Genomic DNA, 25,945 nt, shown 5'->3' on the forward strand with positions numbered 1-25,945 from the left:
GAAAAGCTGGAAGCCTTTCCCTTAAGATCAGGAACACGACAAGGATGCCCACTCTCGCCACTATTATTCAACATAGTACTAGAAGTCCTTGCAACAGCAATCAGAAGACAAAAAGGGATCAAAGGTATCCAAATCGGCAAAGAAGAAGTCAAACTGTCTCTCTTTGCAGATGACATGATACTCTATATGGAAAACCCAAAGGAATCCACTCCCAAACTATTAGAAGTTATAGAACAATTCAGTAAGGTGGCAGGATACAAAATCAATGCCCAGAAATCAGTTGCATTTCTATACACGAATAACGAGACTGAAGAAAGAGAAATTAGGGAATCCATCCCATTTACAATAACACCAAAAACCATGCGTTACCTTGGAATTAACTTAACCAGAGACGTAAAGGACCTATATGCTAGAAACTATAGATCACTTTTGAAAGATATTGAGGAAGACATAAAAAGATGGAAAAATATTCCATGCTCATGGATTGGAAGAATTAACATAGTTAAAATGTCCATACTACCCAGAGCAATCTACACTTTCAATGCTATCCCGATCAAAATACCGAGGACATTTTTCAAAGAACTGGAACAAATAGTCCTTAAATTTGTATGGAACCAGAAAAGGCCCCGAATCTCCAAGGAACTGTTGAAAAGGAAAAACAAAGCTGGGGGCATCACAATGCCGGATTTCGAGCTGTACTACAAAGCTGTGATCACAAAGACAGCATGGTACTGGCACAAAAACAGACACATCGACCAATGGAACAGAATAGAGAACCCAGAAATGGACCCTCGGCTCTTTGGGCAACTAATCTTTGATAAAGCAGGAAAAAACATCCGGTGGAAAAAAGACAGTCTCTTCAATAAATGGTGCTGGGAAAATTGGACAGCTACATGCAAAAGAATGAAACTTGACCACTCTCTCACACCATACACAAAAATAAACTCCAAATGGATGAAAGACCTCAATGTGAGACAGGAATCCATCAAAATTCTAGAGGAGAACATAGGCAACAACTTCTATGACATCGGCCAGAGCAACCTTTTTCACGACACATCTCCAAAGGCAAGAGAAATAAAAGATAAAATGAACTTATGGGACTTTATCAGGATAAAGAGCTTCTGCACAGCCAAGGAAACAGTCAAAAAAACTAAGAGACAGCCCACGGAATGGGAGAATATATTTGCAAAGGACACCACAGATAAAGGACTGGTATCCAAGATCTACAAAGAACTTCTCAAACTCAATACACGAGAAACAAATAAACAAATCATAAAATGGGCAGAAGATATGAACAGACACTTTTCCAATGAAGACATACAAATGGCTAACAGACACATGAAAAAATGTTCAAAATCATTAGCCATCAGGGAAATTCAAATCAAAACCACACTGAGATACCACCTTACGCCAGTTAGAATGGCAAAGATAGACAAGGCAAGAAACAACAATTGTTGGAGAGGATGTGGAGAAAGGGGATCCCTCCTACATTGTTGGTGGGAATGCAAGTTGGTACAGCCACTCTGGAAAACAGTGTGGAGGTCCCTTAAAAAGTTAAAAATTGAACTACCCTATGACCCAGCCATTGCACTACTGGGTGTTTACCCCAAAGATACAGACGTAGTAAAGAGAAGGGCCATATGCACCCCAATGTTCATAGCTGCATTGTCCACAATAGCCAAATCATGGAAGGAGCCGAGATGCCCTTCAACAGATGACTGGATTAAGAAGCTGTGGTCCATATATACAATGGAATATTACTCAGCTATCAGAAAGAACGAATTCTCAACATTTGCTGCAACATGGACGGCACTGGAGGAGATAATGCTAAGTGAAATAAGTCAAGCAGAGAAAGACAATTATCATATGATTTCTCTCATCTATGGAACATAAGAACTAGGATGATCGGTAGGGGAAGAAAGGGATAAAGAAAGAGGGGGTAATCAGAAGGGGGAATGAAACATGAGAGACTATGGACTATGAGAAACAAACTGAGGGCCTCAGAGGGCAGGGGGTTGGGGGAATGGGATAGACTGGTGATGGATGTTAAGGAGGGCACGTATTGCATGGTACACTGGGTGTTATACGCAACTAATGGAGCATTGAACTTTACATCGGAATCCGGGGATGTACTGTATGGTGACTAACATAATATAATAAAAAATCATTAAAAAAAAAAAGAAGAGGAATAGATGTTAAAAAAATTTTTTTTAATGAATAGTAACAGTGTGCTTATGCTAAGCAGTATCTTAAACACTAGGGAATCACAGATGATTGAGACACAAAACTTGCCCTCAAGGATCTCATACTGTCATCTGAGACAGACATTTAAAACTATAACTCCAATAGTGTAAGGACAGAACTATTGCAGGGTCTGAGAGAGGAGAGAGCAACCCAGCCCCACTGGGATGTTACTGATTCAATAATAAAATGTCTGACTAAAAAGGGTTAAAATATTCCTTTGGTAACTACGGGCACCCTGCTGGCTGCTGGAGACAGAGGAACTGCTGAGGTAGCTCGTCTCAAGATGAAGTTCCATGTCACTGGGGGAGGGTTTCTAGGAAGACTACCCTGGGCATGCGCTGGATATTTCACTCCAAGGCTGTGCAGTCACTCTGAGAGATGACCATATATCAGCTGCACCAGAATCGCCTGGGTTATCTGCCAATAACTCAGTGTCTTGGACCTCTCCTTCTACCCAAAGAATCAAAATGTCTAGCAGAATGAATCCTTACAAAGACGCAAAAGGTGGAAGGGGGAGCAGAAGGATCATGAACCATCAAACCCTTAATTTATCTCCATCAACCCCTTAACTGCACAATCTGTATCAGGAAGGCTGTATGCAAAGTGGGGACCAGAATTTTTTTTAAAAGGTTTTATTTATTTATTTATTTGAGAGAGAGAGAGAGAGAGAGACAGAGACAGAGACACGAGAGAGAGAGAGAGCACAAGCAGGGAGGAGGAGAAACAGACACCCCGCTGAGCAGAGAGCCTGACGTGGGGCTCAATCCCAGGACCCCGAGATCATGACCTGAGCCAAAGGCAGACATTCAACCAAGTAAGCCACCCAGGCACCCCAGAATTTGTAATTTTTTAAAAGATAAGCCTAGGTCAGATCTAGAACTCTAGTCCAAAGGAGTTTGGAAAATAAGGTGTTTAGATATTAAACCAGATTCTGTGGGAACAGGTGCTGAGTGAGGCAGGCCTGGTGCACAGAATCTCCTGAAGTTACTTAAGGCCACAGAGCCATTTTCTTAAGAAACATCTTGAGAGACAGTGTTCCAAGGAACATGCTGTTGGAAATGCTGACCCAGTTCTGCCTTCTCATTGATGAGGAAGAAAACTGATGCCCAGAGAAGCTGGCTGCTTGGCTGACATCACTAATGAATTAGCAGCGGAGCAGGGACGGGGCCAGTTATCCCTGTTCCCAGTTACCTAGCCTTGCTCCTTACACCACTCTCTGCAAACCTTCTCTCCACCCCAAAAATTCCTGCCAAAATGGACCTTTTGGAAAATGGTCCTTTGGGATGAAAAGCAAAGAAAGGGATTTTAAGGAAGCCTGAACTGAATGCCTGAATTATGCAACAATAGAGCAAACTAATAAGCTCTCCTGAACCTCCAATTAAGTATAAGGATAATTACACCCTGGAGCTAGGAGAGCATCTAAGACGAGAATATTACAGGAACTGTCAGTAACCGAGTTGCTTTTCAAATCTGGTGTTTCATCCTGACTTCCGGGGAGAAGGCAGAGAAGAAGAAAGCCATTCCGTCTCAGCTCTCTTTGGAAAGCCTTTAGTAGATTAAATGCACTCTTTTCCTGTTTTGGCTGAAGGGCAGAAGACTACTGCCCTTGCCTACAAATGGGACTTGAAGAGAAAGCACTCACAGACCACAAGAAGGTTTTCTGTTAAGAACACACCTGCCTTTGTACCTTCAGTTTTGACCTCAAGCTTTTAGCCCCTCCTTCCCAATCTGACTTTTCTCCTACAGGGCATTTCCACAGCTGCCTCACAGTCGCCAGCCCTGGGCGGGCTCATCCATTCCTAGGCAAGTTTAAACCTTCTCCCAGAATCCTTTCATCACTGGCAACCTCCATCTACCCCCTACCATTCCCCCCACCCTGAATTATTGATGCTCTTGGCCTTTCTCTGCTCAGCACTTGCAAATGTCTCACATGGCTTCATTTATTCTGATTTAAGAATATCATATGTTATCTTACAGTGCAACTGTGGCCTTCCTGAGATACCTCAGATTATTAAAAAATAAAAGCAATTGCTTCACTGGAAGAGGGGAAACCCTTGTTCAGATTCACAATCATGATGTTATTTTTCCCAAGAGAGTTCGGAGTCGCACAAACCAAGTTTCATTTGTTAAAGGTGACAGGTGCAATTTCATGTGTGAGCTGAAAATGATAAATTAGTTGATCAAAACTGATAAAAAGAAAATTAAAAAAAAATCTCTGACTAGCCAGAAAAACAAACCCAAATCAACATGTTTCTAGCCAACCAACAAAACTTGCTCTGCAGGTAACAACTGTCAGGGGCAAACAAAAAAGGAAAGAGGTAACAAGGAAGCAGTCAACGATCAGACTCTGCAGTTGGGCTTTCTACCCTAAGGTTCTCAACCCAACATCCATTGCACCAACGAATCCCTGGGAACTTTGAAAAACCTTGATGCCCGGGCTAAAGCCCACGTCGATTAAATCAGGATGTCTGGCAGTGGGACCTAAACATTGATATTTTTAAAGCTTTCCAGAAGTATCCCATGTCCAGAGTTGTTGATCACAATTTTTTTATCAATAACAGCTCAAGTGATGTCAATTCTTACACTTAATCCAACACGTTATATCTATTTGGTATTATACAAACAGACAGTAGGAGGCATGCCTGAAATACTTTACAAGTATAAAACACTTTACAAAATAAAAAGCAATTTCACATCTCATTTCACCTGCTCATTAGCCCCATGACTCACAGCCCTGTTTTGTAGAGAAAGATGAAGCTCAGAAAAGCTGAGTGACTTTACAAGCAAGAAAGACATGGAAAATACAAGCCAGACACGAAAAATAGGACGCCAGATATGGAGTCTGGCCTCTGTAACCACAGTACCCCATAACTTAGAAAGTTCTTTTGCAGTCTTCCAGAGGGGGTGTGTGTCTGTGTGCTAAATATCAGCCAAACTGTACAGACTGGGCAACTGAGACTCTGAGGTGGTGTATGATTTGAGAGCCTTTAGACTTGAACTCTTACAACTCCTATACTGAACTGACTTACTAGGTAAAATATTATTTTCCTCCACTTACTGTCCTTTAAAGCCACTTTCCCTACCCCTTGATCATACCATGGGCAAATCTCAGACCCATATAACCACTCAGGTTTCACCAAGTCTGGTTCAGTCGGATCCAGTCAATCTTCTAGTAAATTAGGCCCTGCCTTTCTCCTCCCTTCCCTCTGGTGCAGCTTTCCCCTGTGGCTCTAGGTTTCTTAGTGGGGAGCTGTGCTGTGGTCTGCTCCTTCATTCCTGGGACACATCCTCCTCTTCCTGCATCTCTTCTACCTCCATATACAGGGACTGGGAAGAAAGATTGATGGAAGTCCCTTTACCTGACCAGGGCCATGAGCTCCCCACTGTTGGCAGTTATGCCCATTGTGAAGCAAGAGTCCACATGCTGCTGGTTTCCTTAGGGTGCATTTGTGCATGCTTCAAGAGGCTCTGACGTCAGTGGAAACTCTTCCACTGCCGACTTCAGCTCCTATGCTTGTCATAAACCTCCACAGCTCTTACCACTGGGTTCCCTTACCCAACTGCCAACCCTTTTAAACACTGCTGTGAANATCCAGTCAATCTTCTAGTAAATTAGGCCCTGCCTTTCTCCTCCCTTCCCTCTGGTGCAGCTTTCCCCTGTGGCTCTAGGATTCTTAGTGGGGAGCTGGGCTGTGGTCTGCTCCTTCATTCCTGGGACACATCCTCCTCTTCCTGCATCTCTTCTACCTCCATATACAGGGACTGGGAAGAAAGATTGATGGAAGTCCCTTTACCTGACCAGGGCCATGAGCTCCCCACTGTTGGCAGTTATGCCCATTGTGAAGCAAGAGTCCACACGCTGCTGGTTTCCTTAGGGTGCATTTGTGCACGCTACAAGAGGCTCTGACGTCAGCGGGAATTCTTCCACTGCCCACTTCAGCTCCTACGCTTGTCATAAACCTCCAGAGTTCTTACCACTGGGTTCCCTTACCCAACTGCCAATCCTTTTAAACACCGTTGTGGGTTGAATTGTGTACCCCCAACCCGAAAATCCTAAACCCCCTACTCAGGAATGTAACCTTATTTAGAAATAAGGTATTTGCAAATGTAATCAAATTACAGTGAAGTCATTAGGGTGGGNGGGTGAGTCTTAATCCAACGACTGGTGTCCTTAGAAGGGGAATTTGGAAACAGACACAAACAGAGAACACCATATGAAGACACAGAAGGAAGATGGTCATGTGAAGATGAGAGTCAGAGCTGGGAGATATGCTGCCACAAGCCAAAGAACATCTGGGCTACCAGAAGCTGGGATACGCTAGGAAGGATCCTTCCCTAGAAGCTTCAGAGGGAGCATGGTTTTTCTGACATCCTGATTTTGGATAGCTAGTCTCGAAAAGTATGAGACAATACATGTCTATTGTTTTAGCCCATCTAGTTTGTGGTAAGTTGTTACAGCAGCTCTAGGAAACTAATACGGACAGTGTAGTGGCAAAATGGTTCAAGTCCAGCTATCAATTCCTTTCTCCATAGGAAATTCAGACCTCTTTGCCTCCCTAGTTAGTTGTGTACTAAGATTCTGCAACTGCCTACTATGACAGACTGCTCCAAAAAGTCTCCTGCCTTCAAAATTTTCCAAGTGAGAAATAAACTCATAGATGAATATTCACTTCCATCCTCAAATTTCCTGGCATAAAAATCAACCTTTATCAAGAATGATCCCATTTGCGGGACGCCTGGGTGGCTCAGTTGTTAAGTGTCTGCCTTCGGCTCAGGGCGTGATCCCGGTGTTCTGGGATCAAGCCCCACATCAGGCTCCTGATGGAGCCTGCCAGAATCCTGCTTCTTCCTCTCCCACTCCCCCTGCTTGTGTTCCCTCTCCTGATGGCTGTCTCTATCTCTGTCAAATAAATAAAATATCTTAAAAAAAATGAATGATCCCATTGTGCTTAGCTGTCCTGGTAGCAAGGCAGTGGTCCTATAAGATGTGTAGTTAACACACATCTAGCCAGAGTGGATGCTAAGCCTCACTTCCTAAATCCTATCCTATATCTTGTCAACCAAATTCAGTGTTCTTCCTCTATACACCAAAGGGATGGCTAATGCTGTGATTAGATCTTTTGTTCCTTGCCCTTTTAATCCTTTGCAGATGGTACATCTTCATGAGACATTCAGTTTCTTTAGATGGGGGGGTGGTGGAAGGAAATGAAATCAGGTACCCAGAGTCATGGTTTCTGGAAGATCTGCTCTGGCTGTGGGCATGTGTGGGCATCTACAACTGCCAGCCCTTTACACTCACGTACATCAGTGCCTTCCTGGCATCTGTCCACGTGCCAGAGGAAGCCCTGTGAAGCTATACTTGGGCTCATTCCCTTCTTGAGTAGACAGAGCACCTTCCGCCTACTGCACACTTAGGGATCCCTCCCAACTGTTATCTCCGTGCTTTCTAAGGCACAAAAACCTCCTCAGACGATGAGACCAGACACACTGGGTTCAAACTCCACCTCTGCTGTGTGCAGCCAACCGTGTGACCACTGGCCAGTTGCCCCTAACCTTCCTGAAGCTCAATTTCCTTCTCTTTCACACTGGCATGATCCCACCTCACGGGGTTGTAGTGAGGGCCACCACAACTGCAAAGCACCTGGTACCAGGTAGGGAATCAATTATGGTATCTCTCTTCTTCCTTCCTCACCTCCATCCTGGTACCCTGTGAGTGCAGCAGAGGGAGGGGGACTACAGCTGGAATTAGACAGAACTTTATTATAAAGTGATGCTCTGTGAAGAGACAGGGCTTGTGGACAGATACAGGGACAGGTGCTGTAATACGTGGTCTCTGAGGATGTGTGAACATGTGTTAGGGAAGGTGGTGTCATATATTTTGAAAAACCCATTTTCATTGTCTCAATGAAGTTTTATACACAAAAGCAGAAATATTAATAGAGACGATTGGGATTTAATATGAGAAGATGCATTGTTTTCACAGTTGTAAAGAATGGATTTATTTATTTAAAAAAAAATTTTTTTACCATAGTACTTCCTTCTGGTAATTCAGAAGCTTGCCCTCTTACCTTCACTCCAGAGAGTGCCAGGTTATGTTGTAGCACAAAGATGAGTCTTCACCTTCCCCTGGAAGCCAGGTGTTAAATCATCACTAGATGGCAGTAACATCTAACACGCAATTCACTATCACCTCATCAAACCATTCACCTTTGCTTTTTCCTCTTACTTCTCTACATCAAGCATGCATTTCCTCAGCACAAAACAGAAGCAGCCTTAGGCTTGTCTCATCCTTATTTTGCACGGACTTGGAGAATTACAGAAATCGTAAAAAGAAGGGAATGCCCTTTCCTCAAGCTCCAAGCAACAGGCTTCTCACTGGGCTCTGAGAGCACAAGTACAAACCTGCCCTAGGCATGGATGAAGAGATAAGCATCTAATACCCTTTGTCCTTGACTAAGAGTCATGTACTTGGACCAATTTATCTTTTTCTTAAACAAGAAAAAAAAAAGGATACTAAAAAAATGTATGCACTTGTGAGGATGTAGCCCACTTTCCTGACATAAGCACCACATGGTTCTCTAAACAAGCTTCTTCAATTCGCTTTCACTTTCCCTCCCGGATGCCTCCCTCCCACTTCCAAATTCAATTGTACATCCAATGCGGGATTGTTTTCAAGGAACTATTAGAAGCAAGAGCTTTGCAGGATACATAGGACCAGATGGACTTCGTAGATATATACAAAACATTACATCCTAAAACAACAAAATACTCATTCTTCTCAAGTGCACATGGAACGTTATACAGAACAGATCACATACTAGGTGACAAATCAGTCTCAACAGATACCAAAAGACTGAGATTATTCCCTGCATATTTTCAGACTACGATGCATTGAAACTAGAACTCAACCGTAAGGAAAAATTTGGAAGGAACACGACCACTTGGGGGTTACAAAGGATTCTGCTAAAGAATGAACGGGTCAACCAGGGAATTAAAGAGGATCTTAAACAGTTCATGCAAACCAATGAAAATGAAAACACATTGGCTCAGAACCTATGGGATACGGCAAAGGCGGTCCTTAGAGGGAAGCACATAGCCATCCTAGCCTCTCTCAAAAAATTAGAAAAATCCCAAATGCACAACCTAACCATACACCTAAAGGATGTGGAGAAAGAAAAGCAAATAAAGCCTAAACCAAGCAGGAGAAGAGAAATAATAAAGATTACAGCAGAAATCAATGAAATAGAAACTAGAAGAAATGCAGAACTGATGCAACTAGAAAGCTGGTTCTTTGAAAGAATTAATAAGATTGATAAACCTATGGCCAGACTTAGCCAAAAGAAAGGAGAAAGGTCCCAAATTAATAAAATCATGAATGAAAGGGGAGAAATCATGACCAATACCAAGGAAATAGAGGCAATTATTAGAACTTAATACCAACAGCTACATGCCAACAAATTAGGGAATCTGCAAGAAATGGATGTATTCCTGGATGCTTCTAAACTACTGACTGAAACAGGAAGAAATAGACAATCTGAACAGACCAATAGCCAGAAAGGAAATTGACACAGTAATTTAAAACCTCCCAAAAAACAGAGTGCAGGGCCAGAGGACTTCCAAAGGGATTTCTACCAAACATTTAAAGAAGAAATCATAACTATTCTATTAAAGCTATTCCAAACAATAGAAAAAATAGACTTCCAAAGGGATTTCTACCAAACATTTAAAGAAGAAATCATAACTATTCTATTAAAGCTATTCCAAACAATAGAAAAAGAAGGAAAACTTCCAAACTCATTCTGTGAGGCCAGCATTACCCTGATCGCAAAACCAAAGATCCCATCAAAAAGGAGAATTATAGACCAATGTCCCTATTAACATGGATACAAAAATACTCAACAAGATCCTAGCCAGGAGGCTCCAACAGAACGTTATTAAAAGGATTATTTACCACAACCAGCTGGGGTTTATTCCTGGGATGCAAGGGTGGTTCAACATTCCCAAATCAATCAATGTTATAGGCCAAATTAACAAAAGAAGAGACAAGAACCATACGATCCTCTCAAATGATTCAGAAAGAAAGAACGATTACCCAACATTTGCTGCAATGTGGATGGGACTGGAGGAGATTATGCTAAGTGAAATAAGTCAAGCAGAGAAAGACAGTTATCATATGGTTTCACTTATTTATGGAACATAAGAAATAGCAAAAAGATGGGTAGGAGAAGGAAGGGAAGAATGAAGGAGGGGTAAACAGAAGGGGGAATGAACCATGAGGGACTATGGACTATGGGAAACAAACTGAGGGCTTCAGAGGGGAAGGGGGTAGAGGACTGGGATACGCCAGTGATGGGTATAAAGGAGGGCACATATTGCACAGTGCACTGGGTGTTATACGCAAATAATGCATCATGGAACTTTACATCAAAAACTAAGAATATACTGTATGGTGACTATCATAACATAATAAAAAATTACTATAAAAAATAAATAGACTTATAAAATTGAAAAAAAGAAAAGAAAAAGCATCTGACATAATACAGCATCCATTCCTGATTAAAACTCCTCAAAATACAGGCACAGAGGGAACATACCTCAATATCATAAAAGCCATCTATGAAAAGCCCACAGCAAATGTCATTCTCAATGGGGAAAAGCTGAGAGCTTTTCCCTCAAGGTCAGGAACACAACAGGGATGCCCACTCTCACCACTTTTGTTCAACACAGTACTAGAAGTCCTAGCCTCAGCAATCAGACAAACAGAAATAAAAGGCATTCAAATTGGCAAAGAAGTCAAACTCTCTCTCCTTGCAGATGACATGATACTTTACGTGGAAAACCCAAAAGACTCCATCCCCAAATTAATAGAACTTATACTGCAATTCAGCAATGTGGCAAAACAAACTCAATGCATTGAAATCAGTTGCATTCATGTACACTAAAAATGGGACTAAAGAAAGAGAAATTAAGGAATAGAATACATGTACAATAGCACCAAAAACCACAAGATACCTAGGATAAATGTAACCAAAGAGGTAAAGGATCCACACTCTAGAAACTATAGAACACTTATGAAGGAAATTGAGGAAGACCCAAAGAGATGGAAAAACACTCCTTGCTCATGGGTTGGAAGAATAAACACTGAGAAAATGTCTATGTTGTCCAGAGCAATCTACACTTTCAATGCAATCCCTTATCAAAATACCATTGACATTTTCCACAGAGCTGGAACAAATAATCCTAAAATTTGTATGGAACCAGAAGAGACCCTAAATTGCCAGGGGATTGCTAAAAAAGAAAACCAAAGTTGGGAGCATCACAATGCCTGACTTCAAGCTATATTACAAAGCTGTGATCATCAAGACAGCATGGTATTGGCACAAAAACAGACACGCAGATCCATGGAACAGAAGCGAGACCCCGGAAATGGACCTTCAACTCTATGGTCAACTAATCTTCAACAAATCAGGAAGGGGGTAGGGGAATGGGATAGGCTGGTGATGGGTAGTAAGGAGGGCATGTATTACATGGTGCACTTGGTGTTATACGTAAGTAATGAATCATGGAACTTTACATCAAAAACCAGGGATGTACTGTATGGTGACTAACATAAAATAATAAAAAATATTATTATAATAAAAAATTATAATAAAAAATAAATAAAAAAATAAAAACATTCCGCAAAACTCACATTTAATCTCTATTATTACTTAAAATAAAATTACCTTTTCTTTGAGAAAAAAAAAAACAACTCTCTTCTACAATTACAGTCACATATAAATGGAATATATATGGGGGAAGACTAGCAACGATTATAAAACTCTAAAGTAGAATGTCAATATTCTTCTTCTGTTGTTATAATAGCGTTTAAATAATGTCTACTTATTTGTTTGTTTGTTTTATTTTTAAGTAGGCGCCTTGCCCAGACCTCAACCCCAAGATCAAGACTTGAGCTGAGATCAAGAGTTGGGCATTTAACCAACTGCACCACCCAGGTTCCTCATGTCTTTTATTTTTAATGAGGAGGAAAGAAAATAGTGTAACAATACACACACACAAAGTAACCCTGCTCCTTTAGTTTGGGGTGTTAGTAACTGGATATAAAACTATCCTCAATCTGCCAATCCTCTTCTTTTTCCCTTTCTCCCTTGCCAGGCATAACTCTGTTTCAATCATTCTGGGGGTAGCTGCCACTCCCAGATTCCCTGTGGCTGCCTATTCCCCTCATGCAAAGGAGTGATAACTGCCATGGCTGCAGAGGACACATGACTAACTCTCTTCCAGAAGAGGTGTCTGAAAACTCTTACTAACCAAAGGTCCTTCTCATATCTCAATGACAGAGGTGTGGATTCCCAAAGGCTTGGCAAGGCATCCACATCTCATTCCCAGTTTACTCCTAATAAGAGGAAGTGCAAAGAACTTACTGACACAGGTAACTCATTTGGGCATCTGACACGGCAGGCCAGGTAGGCTGCATCTCAGTAATTCCCATCATTTGCCTCGCGGTCTGTCTGCAATTTTCCTAAGTCACACTTAATACATGGAGGTAAGAATTGAGAACTGTAACTTTGGTTGAATGGATTCCATTGGCAATGCTGTAAGTCTGACTTTCTTTTTTTTTTTAAGTGCTCATCTCATACTTTTTCAAGAAGATCCAGGGCAGGGGAAGAATCCAACCCACTATTCCTACGTTTTATGAATTGTGTAGCTGTTATAACAAGCTATCGTGACAAATTCCTGGGCTCAAATCTTCATGCTATCATTTTTTAATCTGGACTAATGATTTAACATCTTTGAATATCATCTTCCTTCTTTGTAACATGGGGGAAAATACTGGTGTCTACTTCATATGCTTGTTGTGAGGATGAAATGAAATGGTGCTTATAAAGTGTTTTCATGGTGCCCACACTACAGTGAGGAACTCAATAAATGTTAGTAGTGATGGTCATTATTATCATCATCTTTATTATACTGCCCCTCCATTCTTCACTTTATCCACCTCAAAGTAAGCTAGAAGTACCTTGACGTAGCAGCAAGAGCAAATAAACTGGAGATTCACAGAAAATGGATCTCTTCCATTCTACTAGTTGAGTAATGACCTTTGACAGGTTACTTTGCACATCTGAATCTGCTGCCGCATTTATAAAACTCAGATAGTGACACTCACCCCCACAGGGCTACTGGGAAGATCGAATGCAATAAGACACAGGAAAATCCGAGATGCATACTAAGTGCCCAGTAAAAATAATGGTTGAATCAGGACTTAGCTTTAGGTCACTCACCCCACTTATCCCTTTTTAGCTTGGTTTGCAACTAAACAAGGCATCCCACTCTCCTCAATGCCACTTCCAGCAAAGAGCAGGACAGGGAGCCAAAGCATTAGCGAACTTTTGGCAGGCACTGGACAAGGAGTGTGATCATAAGACCACCATGCAGAACTTTGACAACCAAATGTGCAAATTATGCTATTCAAGCTGGAATATCACCCAAGTGTGTTTTGGAACCACAGTGACCACATCCCAGCTGGACTAGGGAAGTGAAGCTGTCCAGCCAAGGGTTTTATTATTTTTATTTAAAAGTGTGAATCATCAGAAAAGCAGCCCTCTCCAGCCAGGTGCTGTATTCAGATTCCACATAATATCTACTTCTTTGGCAGCTGAGCAAGGCAAAAGTGCCTATGAGAACTGTTCTGGGAAGATTTCAGAGGTCAACATCTTAGTGGGTCAACCAAGGTAACTTTGGAAATATCACTTAAACTCTCTAGGACTCAGTTTTCTCATGTGTAAAATAAGATAACAATAGGAAATACTGTGTAGGTTGTTGTCAGGACTAAATAAGATGTATGAAAAATGCTTAAAAGAGAGCATTGTACATAGTTTAAGTGCTGGATGTGCATTTGCTATAATGATAATGATTATTGGACTAAGGCATTTGGACTTTCCAAAGGCATCACATTGTCACCTCTGCTGTCATAAACTTATATTCTTTTTGGAGGAAAAAGCTTCGTATATGACAAATAAAATGATAATACAGAGTTGTCTGAATATATGACAAACTGAACAAGATCCCTATTGTCTGGGTGGCTGGGAATAATTCTATGTTGGAGAAAATCTTAGAGCTGAGCCTTGCAGGAAATTTAGGAATCAAAGTCATGGACAGGAAGGAAAGGGCATTATATGAAGGGCAAATAACTTAGTAAAAACTGTCCAGCCTTCCCTAATGTCTTCAAAGAATTCTGGCAGCTTAGTTGTAACTCTACCCACAAAAAAGAAAGACCCACAGTTTTCAGAATTTGCTTAAACTTCTTGATTTCACCTGCTTCATGCATCAACTCTTGCTTTCACTCTCCTGACCTCTCAGCCACTAACTGTCAAGGTCTAGCTACTGTTTTAACCTGGTGTTGACCGTTAGGGCAAAACATGGTTTGTACATTAAGTTTTTGACTCCAATTTCCCTCCTGACTATGGTTTCCCCTCAGAAACTCTCGGCGAATCATTCCTGCAGGTGAATCCACGTCTCTGGAATCCTGTTTCCTAATATTATATCCACAGGGAGCCCTTCTAATGAGCAGATTGTGGGTAAGCAGTCATAGGCCCTGTCATGTTTTAAGGACAACAAATAAGTAGATCAAACTCATTCTTGCAATCAAGGCAGTAGAAAGTAATAAAAGCTTGTTAAAGTCATACTCAATGAAGGAACTTCCTAGAAGCACAGATGATTCAGCACAGAACGCCACCCCTCCCCACCTTCTCTCCCCCAGTTCTGACAGTGGTTGTGAAACCAGAGCTCTGGATTTCACAGATGGATAGATTCTCACATATTCCCAGAGATCTTCCCTGATGACTCTCATGTAAGTTCTACCACTGGTTTATACACAGTTGTTCCAGCACTCAATTACGGTGACTTTGCTTTCTGCTTTGGGTAGTGTCATCTATTTGCTAGCTGGAAGGTAAATTTCTAGGTAGTAACAGCTTCATTGTTTTTTGTTTTTGTGTTTCTAGAAAGCTGAATTCTGCACGTGTTGTATATAGGGAAAACACACACACACACACACACATACACACACACACAGAGAACAATAAAAGCAAAACCAAAAACACTGTGAGGTTCTCTAATTTTGAAAAACAACACCAAGTCAGAAGTTGTAAGTTCTAGCTCTGGCTCCACAGCCTGCTAGCTAAGATACCTGGTGTATTACACAATTTTCTAAACTTCCTTCCACATCTACAAAATAGAGATTATGAGACTAGTCTTGTTTACCCTAAGGAGAATCACAGTGCCAAGAGATAACAGATATAAAATGATACCTACAGAACCTTTTCAAATAAAGGAAAAATGAGACTGAACTCAATCTCAATTTATAAAAAGTTTTGTTTTGTTTGTTTAAGGTAAAAGAAAAAAGACTTTTATGAGAGGAGGAGGAAAACATGAAAAAGATAGCCACTGTTTTGAGGACTGAAAGAGAAGAATTCTAATGCTATCTTTTTCATGTCAGAATTCTATTTTCTTATTTAGAGACAGAGAAGGGGAAAAGGTAGAAGATTATTTTGTAGTTTTTTTAATCCAAGGTTGGAGAGGACTAATTCAGGGTTGGCTGGGTTTCTGCTCATTTTGTATCACCAAATGTTTCGTAGACACTGCTGCTCATAGGTACTGAAGAGAAATATGCTGGAGCAGTTGCCTGATATTGGATTGGCTAAAGTCCATTATTTTTAGCCGACCTCTTAGAAACTATATATTAAATGTGCCAAGGGAAAATGTACACTCCCTTGCTCTCTCTGAGGATGTGTAAGCTTTGGCTCCTTCTAAGGCTGACATACCAGGGTTCTTTGTGTTTCCCTCCTCTTCAGACATCTTTTCTGTGTTTCATGTGTTTCCCTCCCCTCCCTCTTCAGACATTTTATTCCCCATTACTGGTAGCAGGATTAAGGTCCAGTGCAATACTGATAAAAGCTTTGAACAGAGAAAAGATTGCAATTTGCTGGCTAACATGAGTGATTTGAAATAATGTGCTGATATCCAAAGTCTGTGAGCCTTGGGTTAACATGACTCTCTAATTGTCCCTTGTTCTCCTCATAGGATAGGACATAAGGAGTCTAGTGGCCAATGCAGAAAAATGAACCACAATCTAGTGAGGGCCTGCTTCCCGCCAGACTTTTCTAGGCCTTCTACATTAAGCTGCTTGATTTTTGCAACAATGCCTGAGCCACATATTGTTATCTTCTTTTTTAGGATGAGTGAACTCATCCTAATTTGCTTAAAACCACATGGCTGGGTGACAGGGAATTCTTCTCAGAGGAGGTGAGGTTAACGCAAGTTCTGGTAGAGGTGAGATGCATCACCTAAGGAGTAGGAATGCCATTTTATGTATAAGATTTGGCAATACATGGGTGAAAGAACTTGGACCAGGAGACAAAAGACTTAAATTCCAAAATGTGTTCTAATACTTACTGTCTGTGTACCCCTGGACAAATGACTTCACAATCTAGGTTTTTAGTTCTCTACCTCATACTAGAACATAGGAAATTCTAATAAATTGTAGTTACCATCATCATCATCATCAAAACCATTACTCTTACCAATACTAGAATTATCATTATCACTAATATCTACTTTATTTACTCTTAGCATTTTAGGAGGATATAAGATAATGGCTATAAAAATGCCTTGTACCAAAAACAAACTAGAAGCAATTTAAAAGTGTTGGATTTATTTTAAATCTGAAGGAGCTGAAAAATATAATTTTCAAATATAATAAATTAAATGCAAGGTAATTGCTGTGCACTTCACAACTGTCTTGATTCTAGTCTTAGCCAGAGTCTTAACTCTTGACAATGCTGAAAGATATAATTGAGCATAATAATAAAAAAAGAAAGAAAGAAAGAAAAAGCAAACACATTTCACCCATCTCTCCAGGCCATGATATTTGCATTTATAAAGGTCAGCTACACATTTATTATTCAGTTAATTGCTGGCTTCACCTGGAAGCTTTAACAAGTTCAGTCAAATTTCCTGTAGGGCCTTCCATCAAAAAGGAGGGGGTTGTTAGTCAGAGATTTACTCTTATACAAACGCAGTGTTCTTAAATGTATGATTAGGGAGAAAAACAATAAGGATCCAAGGATTCTTTCTATGGCCAGAGAAGGAAGGGGAAGAAGACAATCCATCTTCCACCAAAACTGATACATATATCAGTCTTGCCAAGCCCCATATGAGAAAGGAATAGAAGCTAAGACACCCAGAATGTTGATAACTAGTTCCTGCCAGTAGAAATCAGTGAGTTGTATTAGTTCTATAAACACTTCTGAGAGTTCAAGCATTAATGAACAATTAACAGCTGCTGTTAAACTTGGTGGTTTTTAAGTTGCAGTCACGGTGGTGATGCTGATGATAAAAATCACCGTAACCCATCAGCATGATTTTATCACTTTAGGATTACACTATTGGTCAGAGCTCATTTTTGTAGCCTCCATTACGGCCTAACTCCTGCATCAAAGGAAGATTCTAGAAATCAAGAAGAAACTACCACCATCAAAATCACTGCCCCCCCATAGCTATTTTTCACATGTTCTGATATGCTTTGTTTTCCTACAGATGTATATAAATTTCATAGAGTTGATATGCAAATTGAAACCCATTGTCATCTCCACTCTACCCTTCTCCTCCAGATGGTGTACAGATAGTATAAATTGTGCCACCAGTATATCTCATACTGATAAGGGAAATCTGATTATGTCACTTCTATGTTTAAAAACCTGTAGAAGTCTCACCTTGCTTACAAAATAAAGTAATAGCTCTGCATTTATAAGGCCTTTTACAATCTAATTCTAATGGAAAATTTCATACTTATTTCCCATTATTGACACGAGTACTCTAATCTCTCATGGCAACACATCTACCCCATTCCTGAATTCTGAAGGTGTCTCCTGTTTTCTTTGTTCATGCCATTACTTCTTCCTAAAACTCCCTACACCATTTACTATCTGCTTGTTTAACTCCTACTTACTCTTACCCTCTCCTAAACTTCTCTGGGCAGAATTAGTTGCTCCTTCCTCTGGATCTCCAAAACACTTTTTAAAAACCTTTAACAGAACATACAGCACTTTTCATTAATCTGCTTTTAATTGCTTACACATATGTCTGGGAGATCATTCCAGACAATAACTGTGTCCTCACCCAATGCATAAGGCTTAGCAGGTGCTTAATTAATATATGTTAAAAGAATAAATACAGTGGGCAACCTTCTTTTCTTTTTGGAATGTTTGCTTATTTCCTTTTAGTCATTAATTCAACAAACAGATTTTTAAAAACATCTACTATGTGTTAGTCATTGAGCAACATTCATGACAGAAATCTGCAATTTCTGCCAAAGCATCACACTGTACCTAAAGCAACAGGAACCAAGTGAGAACCACTTTAAGTAGCTTTTATGCAAACATTTTAATCTGTCATGCTCCCTTCCATGGGTGAAGGAACTGTAAACAACGTATTTGGCTCTCAGAGAGTTATGGCACAATTCTTGGCTCACTTTGATAAATATTGATCTTGTATAAATTACTCAGGAGAGGCAGTCGATGGTTCTTTGAGCAACACACACAACCCCCACTCCCTTTTATGCAAAGACATAAATCATTTATGAATAGAGCCCCACATGCTCCATGAATAAGTCCCTTGGATTCCAAGATGACTGATACTCAAGTATTTTTCTCATTTGAGTGCAGACCTAAATTTAAGCAAGCAGTCAGACTACATGAAGTTACAATGCCCTTTTGTTCACTGTAAGGTGAGAGATGCATAATAGGCTTTCAAGGGTAAACATCGTATGTTTTAAAATAAACACCATTAAATGCTATTGCACATTTGTGCCTTTAATAAAGCTGATTGCGAAGGGATAGCTCTTTAGAAAAATCTCATGTCATGTTCATTCAATTTTAAGTTTTAGTTGCTGGTGGAAAGAGGAGGGTTAGTGCACATATGTGTGTGGAATTGTGAGAATTCATTTTCTTTGACTACAGTTGAATCAAGCCCTTGGTTTCATCTGGAAAGTTGTCAATAGCACAATAAGGGGTCTGTGTGTGGTGAGGAGTCATTAAAGTAAAGAACCAAAGGGCAGCAAACATTGGTTTTCAGGGATTCTTGTGGTAAGATTAATAATGAGAGTGTTTAACCTCTAGGGACTTCATCATTGAAGGGACAGGGGGGAGGATAAAGAGACAAACTGACAAATAGCTTCTGGTCTCTTGACAGGAGCTGGAATTTGTCATCAGAGCTCACACAAAGGGTCAAAATGCTGAAACATCTCAGGAACAAAAAAGGAATGTGACTTATGTTTTTTGGCACCTTTATTTATGTGACTTTCCCCACCCTTGAATGTTGTTGCCCTCCAATTCTAGCTTTTGAACATTCTACGCGTTGTTATCAGCTTCATTCACAATTTACTTTGCATATAACCCATGACACAAGAGATCCTATTTTAAGCAACTGATGGCCAAAAAGTCTTTAATGAGGACTCAGAGACATATATTCAGGGAAGATTACTGCAGAATTATTTACAAAGGAGAATATGGAAAAAACAATCTAAGTAAAAGTCCATAGCAGGAGACTGGTTAAACAAACTATGAAACATTCCTACAAAAGAATGAAATGCAGCAATGACAAATGCAGCAGATGAATATAAATGTACCAAATACCAGGTTGTCCAAATTGCACTGAAGTTAAAAAAAAAAAAAGGAGGATGCATAACAGTATTTACACTGTGATTCCTTTTCAGCAAATAAAACTACCATAGTGTTTTTATATACACAGATAGGGTTTATGGTGGTTATGTCTTGAGAATATAATTAGAATGAGAAGGGCAGAATTTTCACTTCTTACATTAAACACATATGTGTTAGTTGAATTCATTAAAGTGCATAAGGGTAATTGCTTGCTTTGGTTTTGGTAACTGAACATAATTTTTAAAAAATCTTATTTGTCTTTCAAATCCAAACTCAAATATCATCTTATCTAGGAATAAATTCTCCCATTTCTGCAATGCAGAATTTTGTACCAATTTTGTAACACTTGCTACACACTGTTACAGCATTATGGAGAGAGCGCTTAATTTGAGATCAGAACTTCCAATCCAATTGTGCTTCTATCTAGTGGTAGTGTAATCTTGGGAAATCATATAACTTCTAAAGATAAGTATTTCTTTCTACAAAATGAGAGAAACAATATTACGTCCACATGATCATAAGGAGTTGCAAAATAAGAGGCATTAATATACTATGAATTAATATTTTATTAAAATACAATGATGGACATTGTGTGCTTATTTTCTGTATCTTATATTAATTCCCATAAAAACAGGGACCACTATATTCATTAATTCATTTAATGCATACAGAATGAAAAACTATTCTATGTCAAGCACTGTGCTAAGCTCTAGGGACACAACAGTGAATGAGAAAGATAGTATCTCCTCCCACGCAAAATTTAGTTAAGTAAAGAAATGACAAAAATAATCAGGCAATCACCAAACAGTGAAGTGCTGTAACAGGCGATTCAAGAAACTCTTTCTGCAGGAGGAAGCATTTTCAACTGAGATCTGGAGGATGAATAAGCTTTAGCATTCAGAGAGGGTGGAGGTTTGAAGAGCGTGTCCAGTAGAGAGAGAACGTGAAATGTCCAGCATGCTGGCACTTAGAGGGTGAGGAGAGAGGACACATAGGAGATGTGGTCTCGCACCTCCCTGACATGCCTCCTTGTCTTGCCCTGAGCGCTGCCCGATCTCCACAATAATCAGCAGGGACTCACCATATCTTAGAACTTAGAATTTAACATCTTCCAAGCAACTAACTTCACAGCTGCTGGAGGATAAAGGGTCTGAGACTCAAGAGAACCAGCATCATCTCAGTACTTATCCAGAAACCCAGCAGGCTCCTCAAGGAGACATGAATCCACTCATCCTTCTTCAGAGCTCAGTCACAGGAATGAAGGAATATTCTGAACTGGGCGAGCTGGGAGATGGAGAGGATGGAAGGGTGAAGGAGATGGGGAGAAGCAAATATGTTTACTTGGAGTGGGAGATATGTCAGGGACTAGTTAGATACATCAACTCAGCATAGCCTCAGTGTAGTTAAGGGTAAAGAGTCAGAGAGAGGGGACGTATAAGCCTCCATACCCCACATGCTTAAAAATCAAGAAGCTTCTGACTATACAGAAAGCTCTGGCATTAAGACAAATACTTGAAATAAAAAAAGGTATACTGTATGTGAGTAACATAATACAAAAACAAAGAATCAAATCATTTCGGGGCTCAAATAGGCTTCTGAAGTCACCTGGCTATCTCTCTTCTTTCATGGAAATACACTGAGACCCAGGGATGATGAATTCGAGTCATTCATCCATGCAAGCACACATGAATCATCTCAAGTGCCTACAGGGTGCTCCCAGGCCTATATGCAGGGAACTCAAAGATGGAAGAGTTGCTTTTCTCTGGCTGCACGATGGCTAGTAGTATGCTCTTTAAGATATCTTGAGATATGACATGACACAATGGAAACATCAAGAGCCAAAGACACAGCATAAACTTGTTCTCAAAGGAAGTAGGGGGCTTTCACGGGCTCGAAGGCAGAAGGTACTGCAGACAGAGCAATCAGGGCACACAGGGAGCAGCATAAACAGACTACATCAAGACAGGAATTGACAACAAAGCATTTATAACACACCAGCAATTTCAGAACACCTGGTCAGGATATGAATGGCACTTCCTTAACATCAATCTCATACCTGAACAAAAAGGAAACTTGAAGGTGACGGATAGATTCATATCTTCTGATCCCATATTTGCTAACCCAAAGCATCCAGTAAGACACTATGGATTTGAGTTTCTGGGAATTCCATTTTCCAAAAGGTAAAGGAAGAAAGAAGCATGAATGTGTTATCACCCACTAATTCAGATCTGTAAGGAAGGAAATTATGGTATCTGCAAGGTAGGTAAGTGGAAGGAGTGGCAGAAGTAGGGCAGGATGCATTTCAAATATGCCTGATCATGTACATAACTTTATCTAGTTTTCACAACAACTTGGGGTATGAATCTGATCACCCCCATTCCAGGGATGAGAACGTCAAGGCTCAGAGACACTGAGTGACTTGCAGGGGCACAAAGCCAGTAGGTGCTGAACTCCATTTGAGTCCTACCAGTCCATGTCCAATGCAAGTGTTCCTTCTGTTACATGATAGTTTCTCCCAAGAACCCAGGGGAAAGAGGGTGCAGTATCCTGAATTACATAAAAAGTAAAGCGATGTAAACAATTTAAAAAAGGGATATGTACCATTCCGTGGCAGAAGACTATAAAAGAAACACAGCTTGTGAAGGAGAGGCAAGTTCCCCCCAACATTTTATTATAAAGATTTTCAAACACACCGAGAAGTTGAAAGAATTGTAGCGTGAACACCCATCAACCCACCACCTAGACTGTACAATTAACACTGTCTTTTCTGCTTCATCAAGATTGGTCTTGTTTTAAAACAGTAAAATGCTGACTATGTAATCACTAGTAATTGTTAAGTATAATAATAAGTCTACAAATGATTATACAAATGTAAATATTATACCATAAGTTCCATGAAATCAAGAACCATGTTTGTCTATTATCTCTGTCTAACCAATGCTGAGCTTGGCTCTTGGCACAAAGTTAGTGCTTGATGGATCGTTACTGAATGAATGAATAACATAACCCCAGTGACTAAAAATGGGCTTCAGCCCAGAAGCTCCTATAGCAGGTTCTGTGATAAATGCATAACAGAGGAGAAAATGCTCTATAGATGGAAGGAGCCACAATCCACTGGGAATCAACGTATCAGAGGAGCATCAGTTTGCTAAAGGCAAGAATAAACTGAAGCCAGTTTTTCTGCGTCTCCCAACACACACTACACCAGGATGTGGAGGTTAGAACTAACATGGTAAAACTCATGAAAGATCAGTGGGAAGTCATTCATTTCAGTGAAGGATCATTACACAAGTAGAGACGGGGCAACTGTCGCTTGACAGAATTTATATATTTAATTTACAAATTAAAATTTAGAAGGAGGTGGAAAGGGAATGGATTATTATGAGCCAATAGTATAAATATGTGGCAAAAAAAATATCTGTCAGACAGCATGAGGGAGCGCTGGGGGGGGCTTACATTATAAGATTATAAGAAGTAATAGTCTCACTATACTCTGAGTATTTCTCTCAACACAGGGAGCAATAATAGTGCTATTCAATAAGCTAACATGTATACAGGAAGAGAGGAGCTGGTTATGGTGAGAAGGGGTCAGAAAATTATCGTAGTTAGAATCATTAAAGGACCTGGGGATATAACGTACAGCAATGTGTCCACAGTTAACACTGCTGTGTGTTACAGAGTGGGTTACTGAAGGAGTGGATCCTGGGAGTTCTCATTCCAAGGAGAAATGTCTTTTTTTTTTCTTTTTATTCTGTCTATGTAGGATGATGGATATGGGCTGAGCCTGTCGTGGTGGTCATTTTGCAATTTATGTAAACCGATCCATCGTGCTGCATACCTTAAATGTGTATGGTGATGTATATCCATTGTTTCCCCAAAAAGCTGGGGGGGGGGAAGGAACTTGGGATGTTTAGACTAAGGAGGAGAAAACAAGGGAGCAAATGATAATCATCTTCAAGTATCTGAAGGGCCAACAAAAAAGGAAGTAGAGATAATGGTCTCAGATGACACCTAAGCTGACTACACATACTCACACATTTATGGATATAAAATATACACGTACTCACATTTTAAGTTTCTTAAATATGTAAAATATACACACATAATTACATACATCAGGATTAAAAAATAAGGGTTGAAACATAAGGACTATTACAATTCACGGTCCAGAAAGAAAGAGAAAATAAATGAGATGAATTTACAGAGAAAGCTGGAGGTGGGACTCATGGGAAGAAAGCACTTGTCAAGGATGGGGACACAACAAGATAACCCGAGTTCACAGGTAGGTTACCCCTGGTACTTCCCACAAGAGGAGGAGAGCAGCCAGGAGGGGTAACCACCATCTACCCCACACCCTCTACACTCACACACCCCAGAAACAGAGGAATCGGCCTCCAGAGATCAATGGTGAATGTGGGAGCTTGAGACAGACAGGGTAGCTCCTAGGGGCTGGGGCTGCAGGAGACCATGTGATGGCACCAGAGGTCCTCCCAGGCACACTGGAAACTGGGCAGAGAAAGGGTTACAGCTACAGCTCACACACTGCCTCTCCAGCAAGCAGAAAGCTGAACTTGCAATCTCCACTACAAAGACAAGCACCAAATGAAGAAACACCAAATAGCCACGAAAAGTCTCCAGCATGAAAGGAGACAATAAATTCAACAAATAAAACTTACACCTAAAGAAACAGAGTTATTGGGGCAATTAGAACAGGGCTTGTGGAAAAAGATGAGATAAGTTCTTTCTTATTTCTGGGACTCAGGCTAAGTAAGGCCAATAGATGAAAGTAGCAGGAAGTTAGACTTCAGCACAATGTGAAAAGAGAACTTCTCAAAAAACGATGCTCATCCAACAAGGAACCCCAATAAAGCACACACAGCTCTAGCCCTGATTCCACCCTATATGGCATTTTTATCAAAAGCTTAGTTAAGAGCACAAAATGATAAGTTAACCAAAGCAGAACAACTTAGCTTATAAAAAAATGGTTAGCCAACAGATGAAAATTAACTGGCCCAGATCCAAGGGAACAGGAATAAATAACCTATAATCACTGGGCCCGGCATATGGTAGCCTACAATAAGTATTTGTTGCATAAACTAAAGCACTTTCAGGGCAAATGCATGTCCATCTTCTTCAGACATGAATAAGTGTTCAATATTCAGACATGGTGAGTGTTCACTGAGTTTTCATTCTAGTAGAAGAGCCAGCTGATAAATCAATACATAATAAACGTAAATGCTCATCACTTCCATGAATAAAAATGCAGATGGGTAAGGCGATAGGGAATAATGTGCGATTAATTTTGCATCCTTTGTTTTGCTTTGCAGCTGAGAGACTACTTTAGAGAAGGAGACATCTGAGCAGAGGCCTACATAAAGTGGGGCAGTTGTATTAGTTATCGATTGCGTGGAACAAATTACCCCAGAACTTACCGGTTTAAAACAAAATCTTTACTATCTCAATATTTCAGAGTGCCTGCACCAGGACATGGGCTAGCTGGTTCCAGTGTCCCTGGCTCAGCAGCTCCTGCAAGGCTGCCATCAAGATGGGCTCTGGGACTGCAGTCATTGCAAAGACGGACAGGAAAGGATCTGCCTCCAANGGCTGGGGCTGCAGGAGACCATGTGATGGCACCAGAGGTCCTCCCAGGCACACTGGAAACTGGGCAGAGAAAGGGTTACAGCTACAGCTCACACACTGCCTCTCCAGCAAGCAGAAAGCTGAACTTGCAATCTCCACTACAAAGACAAGCACCAAATGAAGAAACACCAAATAGCCACGAAAAGTCTCCAGCATGAAAGGAGACAATAAATTCAACAAATAAAACTTACACCTAAAGAAACAGAGTTATTGGGGCAATTAGAACAGGGCTTGTGGAAAAAGATGAGATAAGTTCTTTATTATTTCTGGGAGTCAGGCTAAGTAAGGCCAATAGATGAAAGTAGCAGGAAGTTAGACTTCAGCACAATGTGAAAAGAGAACTT

The 25,945-nt window shown here is 40.4% G+C and overlaps 1 protein-coding gene across 1 annotated transcript in view; it reads right to left on the reverse strand.

Moving 5' to 3' along the window:
* PCTP (phosphatidylcholine transfer protein) overlaps window positions 1–25,945 on the reverse strand; it is a 159,383-nt gene that overhangs the window by 103,515 nt on the left and 29,923 nt on the right. The gene's annotated exons all lie outside the window — the stretch shown is intronic.

The sequence above is a fragment of the Ailuropoda melanoleuca genome, chromosome 13, assembly GCF_002007445.2.
Source record: "Ailuropoda melanoleuca isolate Jingjing chromosome 13, ASM200744v2, whole genome shotgun sequence".
Lineage (NCBI taxonomy): Eukaryota > Metazoa > Chordata > Mammalia > Carnivora > Ursidae > Ailuropoda > Ailuropoda melanoleuca.